The following is a 6,000-nucleotide window of genomic DNA, read 5'->3' as shown; positions in this document are numbered from 1 at the left end:
CCCACTTTCTTGCTCTACTGTTAAGTCTTAGTGAATAATATCCAGTGGCTATTGGCAGTACCATCATTAGATCTAGGTAAGAAGTCCCCTGTCCCAGACCCCGTGCCTCAAGGAGTGCTGCATATCGGATCAGTATTCCTCAGACTTTTCCAAGCGCCCCTCCAAGGCCAACAATGCCACCTTGGAAGGGTGCCCCAATTCAGAAAAGGCCCCACATGGGTCTTGTAAGCTAGAAATTTCCATCCTGAAGTTTTCTAAGCTTCACTCCAGCGGTTGAGACTGGCCAGAGCCAGAACTGCCTTCCAGGCAGGGTGATGCACTCCCAGACCAAGTCCATCACCTGTGAGTCTCAGTCTTTATTTCCACTCTTTGAAGACCTCTTCAGCCTTCTGTTTTACCACCCCCCACCCCCAACACTTATGTGTGAGGTTGACCAGATGCCTTGAAGAGCTCCAGGACTAATATATATGGAATCATTCAAGTCTCATGGCCAGTTCTGGTTCCAGGAGGATAGCCTGGTGAGGAACTCACTCTTGCTAGCAGAATTTCTTTCACCAGTTTGTGTGAGATTGGGCTCCCAAAATGGTGTTGGCATGATGATTTGGGTGACTCTCTCTCACATTGAAACCAGGACTCTGAGCATTGAATTTAGGACTCTGAGCTACCAACAGTCCACTGCAGATGCTTGGGCTTGAGTTGCATGATGTGGCCCCAAGTGTTGGTTTGCACCTCTGTGTTCAGGGCATGTTCAGATTGCTCTGACCTATTGCAGCCAGGGCGATGGGGGAGGGGAGCAGCAGAGGTCTTCTACTCTGTGTGCTCTGCAGTCCCTTCCTCAGCTGGCCCCCAGGGATGTCACCTCACCCCCTTTGGCAGGAGTTGCTATGCCTATCTCCTCCAACAACTTGAAATGTTGCTCTGCAATACTCATGCTCTTCCCATTGATGTACTTTCTTACCTCTAATGGACTTGATGGCGTGGTGCTCTCATCATCTTAAGCCATACAGAAGTGGCTTAAGGGTGGACGTATCTTGTATGAATGGGACTGCTCTTTTTGCAGACCCCTTTCCTGTACTCCCTGCTGGTGGTGGTATGTGGAAGGTGAGTGTGGTCAGCATTGAAAGCAATCACATTTTAGGAACACAGTGGTTACTGCCTGAAGAGTTCAAGACATGATGGGAAGATGTGTTGTCCATGTTTATGAAACAATTTTCCAAAAGGTAAATTTAACATGACCAGAAAATAAATTATCATGCATATTCTTTTTTGCATATTCTGGGTGAGATTAGTATTTGTAGTTCCCATCAATGAGTCCCAGGAAAAATCTCTGAGTCCTTGGAAACCAGTGTATTGACACCCCCGCTCATGGATGATGCAGCATCATGAGTAATAATATATAAGCATTAAATAAATGTATTAGAAGGCTACAAAGTTAGGTTATATTGCTTCAGAAGTAACAGGTTCCAAATAGCATACTTCCTGCAGTGGGAAATATGAAATTAGGCAATAATGGCAAATTTTATAGTAAAAAAATGAAGGGATGATTCTTAGACTTGAACTGGAAGAGATCGTGTCTGGATACTACCAAGAACTTTCCTGTGCCCTGATAGGATGATAAATACAGCCCCAGGACCTCCTCCCTAGCCATTATTCTAAATCACCACTAATGAACCACTATACTCCACATGGGCCCATGAATTTTGTGATATATTTTTAAGCAAATTGCTTATATAGAAAAGAGCCACGCAAAAAACATTTGCTCAAGGCCTTGCACATACTAGGGCTGCGTTGGCTAGTGTCCTCTTCCCCCAGAAGCCCCCTCGAGTTTCCCTGAGCTCACTTCCTCCACTCTTGAGAACACCATCTTCCAGGCAGTCTTGCTTGCCAACCTGGGCCTCACTGGAGTAGCTGTTTGTGCCCAGATCATCCCCTCCCATCAAAAGGTCCAATTCATACATATACTCCTTTCCTGCTTGGAGCGAGTGTGCCTGCTCTTTTAAGATCAGAAGATAAATTTTGTGACTAAATAAGGGCAAGCCACTGAGAATGGACTGTTGTCTGAATGCCATGAGCAAGGGCCATCACAACCTGTTTATTCTGAGAACTTGACATGCTGCCTGTTTGCCGGAATCTAGCTAGGCAGCCCAGGGTCATACGGGGAAAAGTCAGCCTGGATAAGCAAATTGACCACAGCACCCAATGCAAAGCGTCCATGGAATACCGTAATAACTGGCCATTTGGAGGCAAGTTAAGGAAGAAATAGGCTTTTTGCCAGGATGCACTGGTGACAAAACCTAACTTATGCTTCCAAAAGAAATAACTTTTGGAAAACTTAAAGAATCAAATGAAGGGGAAGACAGGGGTCAAACTGGGCCAACACAACACATAACCAGGCCTGGAATGCCACCAGACTTCCTGTTCTGCATCTCTGCCTCTCTCTCTCTCTCTCTGTATGCGGACTTGCTGACTTCACACTCAATTTGGGGTTTTTTTGCATACAGTGAGGGACATATGCTGGGTTTATCCCAGGGCACATCCTCACCCAGTGGGCAGGACAGCCACATACGAGTCATGCATTGGACAATTCATGGGAGCCATTCACATCGTAGTTTACTGTTGAGAAACAGATGCTGGGGATGCTTGGCTGAGCCAATGCCACAGAAAATGGAAGGAAATGGATAGGTTTTCCTAGCACATCCTTCTCTGGTGAGGAGTGGCCCTTGATGAGCCCATTCCAAGGAAGTTCAAGGAATCCCATCTTGACCCTTAATGACCTCCCCAATAAAGCTACCAGGGAATAAAGCTGGCCTTCTGATTCCCTCATGGTTATGGAGTGTCAAAGACCAGAACAGTAGGGAGTTCTGAACCCTCTGAATTCCTGTCTACAGGTGTCAATACAGGTAAGTCTCCTGTGTGATGGGTCACACATTCCCTTACTAGTGGGAAATCTCAACAAAAGCATTCGAGGTTATAAACTCCTTGTGTAGGCTCTAGCTGCATTCAACAAGTTTTGATATATAGTATTTTCATTTAATTCAAGTCTGAATATTCTCTAAAGTTTGTTTTGGTTTTATGCCTTTCTGTTGTAGTCACATATTGTAGTCTATATCATACTGATGCATTGGTATGTGAGATTTGCTTTGCAACATACATTGTGGTCAATATTTAGAAATGTTCCAAATGTGCTTGAGAAAATATATGCTCTCTCACTGTTGGGCAAAGATTTCTAAACATGTTTTCTAAAATATGTATTAAAATCATGCCTGTATTCCGAAGACCAGAATCTTTGGAAAAGAAGAAACAGGAACTTTACAGTGAAGTTTGGCAGCCTCCCTTTAGCCAAGTAATCAAGGCTAATATCACTAGGGATAAGTCATGTTGATATCATGTGCTTCTGATATGTGACAAGAGGAACGTCACCTCTGTGACAATTCTTTCCCCAAACCCATAACCCCATTCTAGTCATGAGAAACCAGCAAAGAAAGGCAAATAAGGGACATTCTACAAAATACTGACATTCCCAAAACTGTCAAGCTCCGGAAAAACAAGGAAAGACTTGAGAATCTGTTGCAGATTGGAGGACATAAGGATACACACTGATGAAATGTAACATGGTGTTCCAGATCGGGTCCTGGCACAGAAAATGGACAATGCAGGGGAAGCTGGTGAGATCCAAACTAAGTCTAGAGCTCAGGTAATGGTCATGTGCCCATATTAATTTCTTAATGGTGACAACTATACTGTGGCTACATGAAGCCATGTGCTTGTTAGGGGAAGCTGGGTGAAGGGTGTATAGGAAGTCTTTGTCTTCTAGGTTTTTAACTTTTCTGCAAATCTAAAACTATTCCAAAAGAAAAGATTTCTTTTTAAAACTCAAGTCTGTTGCGTGTGTTGTTCAAATCTTCTAGTAAAAATAAAGTAAGGGAAACAATAAGGGGAAAGGTCTGTCTCTACTTCTCTAAAAACTGCTCTGGAGGGGCGCCTGGGTGGCTCAGTGGGTTAGGCCGCTGCCTTCGGCTCGGGTCATGATCTCAGGGTCCTGGGATCGAGCCCCGCATCGGGCTCTCTGCTCAGCAGGGAGCCTGCTTCCTCCTCTCTCTCTGCCTGCCTCTCTGTCTACTTGTGATCTCTGTCAAATAAATAAATAAAATCTTAAAAAAAAAAAAACTGCTCTGGCGCCTTCAACCCCAATGTCCCCAAGACAAGGAAACAAACACAAAATTTGGCCATCTTGATATGGTGCAGAAGAATCTTTAATAAATGATAAAGGAGGTCAATAATTTCACAATGAATCAGGGCATCTGCTATATCAATGTTCTCATATGTCTTTACCGCATTCCTTTAAGGGAGGTAACCAAGGCCCAGAGAGGGTGAAACTTGTCACCCAAGCTATGCAGCTGGCTTGAACTAGGTATGTGTGGCACAAGAAAGCCAGTGCTGTCACACTCACTCCAGGATGCTGCCCCAGTTCTCTGTGTTGCATGCCATCCACATTGACCCTCTTCCATCTCCTCCTATGTCCCCCAAGCTGCTTGCGCCCGTGCACCACTCCTCCACTGCCCAGGTAATTCTACTTGCTCAGGGACCTTCTCTGACCCCTTCCCCCCACGATAGATCTCCAGTGTCCCCATTTAGTCCCATGGCAACTTTCATTTGTCCTTCAGAGCATTTATTACATTTCTTCATTTGTTGGTTACTCATTTATCATGACAGGACTGTGAGTTTACAATGGCCTGTATTCACCAGTGTGTGTTCCCATTGCTTACCCCAGAGGCTGACACTTAGTAGGTGCTCAATAAACAAGTAGTGGCTGACCGAATGTACAAACTCTGGACACACTAAGCTTAATTCCAGGAGGTGGCGCTTGCACCAGATAAGCACTACAGAAGTTGGTGTCCTGTTTCCAGAAGGCTCTGAACATGTGAGGATTCCATCAGGCACAGTGAATGTATACCCAGCCCTTCTCTGCCAGGATGTAGAATCTCCAGGTGGGGTACCAGAGAATGGGGGACCTAGGCAAGAGAAGCTTCTTTGAGACTCTGCAGAATGCAGCAAACTTTCTGTAGAGAAGACATCCTCAGGACACTCTTCTTAGGTGGAATTAGCCTTGAACCTCTCATCACCTGGATCTTTACTGTCTAATAATGTAGCCACCAGCCGTATGTGGCAACTGAACATTCTAAAGGTGCTTAATCGAAACCCAGATGTGGGTTTAGATGTATAAGCATAAAATACATACCCAATTTCAAAGACTTAGTTTGGGAAAACATGTAAAATATTTAATTAGTAAGTTCTTATATTAGTTATATACTGAAATGACAATATTTTCTGATATGTTGGGTTAAATAAAATACAGTATTAAACTTCATTTCATCCTCTTTTTATTTAAGTGACTACTAGGGAAACTTTAAATTACCCTTGTGGGTTTCATTGTATTTCTGTGGGATATTGCTATTCTAGACTATAAGCTCAATGAGCCCCCCTCCTCTGCTTTTGTCAGAGTTGCACGCCCAGCTTACAGCAAGACTGAGCATACAGTGACGGTTCATAGAAATGTGGGATGTGGATTAATAAAACTTACTATCTTAGGTACTTGTGTGTGATCCTCAGGGCAGAAACTTTCTTTTTCATCACTGTATCTCTATTCTTAGCATAGTGCCTGGCAGTATTTTTTTTAAATGGAAGAGTAAACCTTCATTCTTCTGGCTCTCTGTTCTTCTACAGTAGCAGCACAGTGATGGCAAATGTAAGGTCTCTAATGCAAAAGCAACAACAATAAAGGTCAACAACAGTTGATATTCTGGTGTTGGCTGAAACATGCCTATTGTCTCTGTACATGTCAGGTTCACAAGTTCAATGCTAAAAGCTGTTGATTTAGATGGAGAATATTTTAGAAGACTGGAAAATAGGCAGTGTGAAGCAGATGGGACAGAATAGTAACATACCCTAATTTCTAGTTTTCCAGCACAAACAAGCATCTGACAACCTGATATGCTCATG

Source organism: Mustela nivalis, assembly GCF_964662115.1.
Source record: "Mustela nivalis genome assembly, chromosome: 8".
Classification (NCBI taxonomy): domain Eukaryota; kingdom Metazoa; phylum Chordata; class Mammalia; order Carnivora; family Mustelidae; genus Mustela; species Mustela nivalis.
This window is presented reverse-complemented; position numbering follows the sequence as displayed.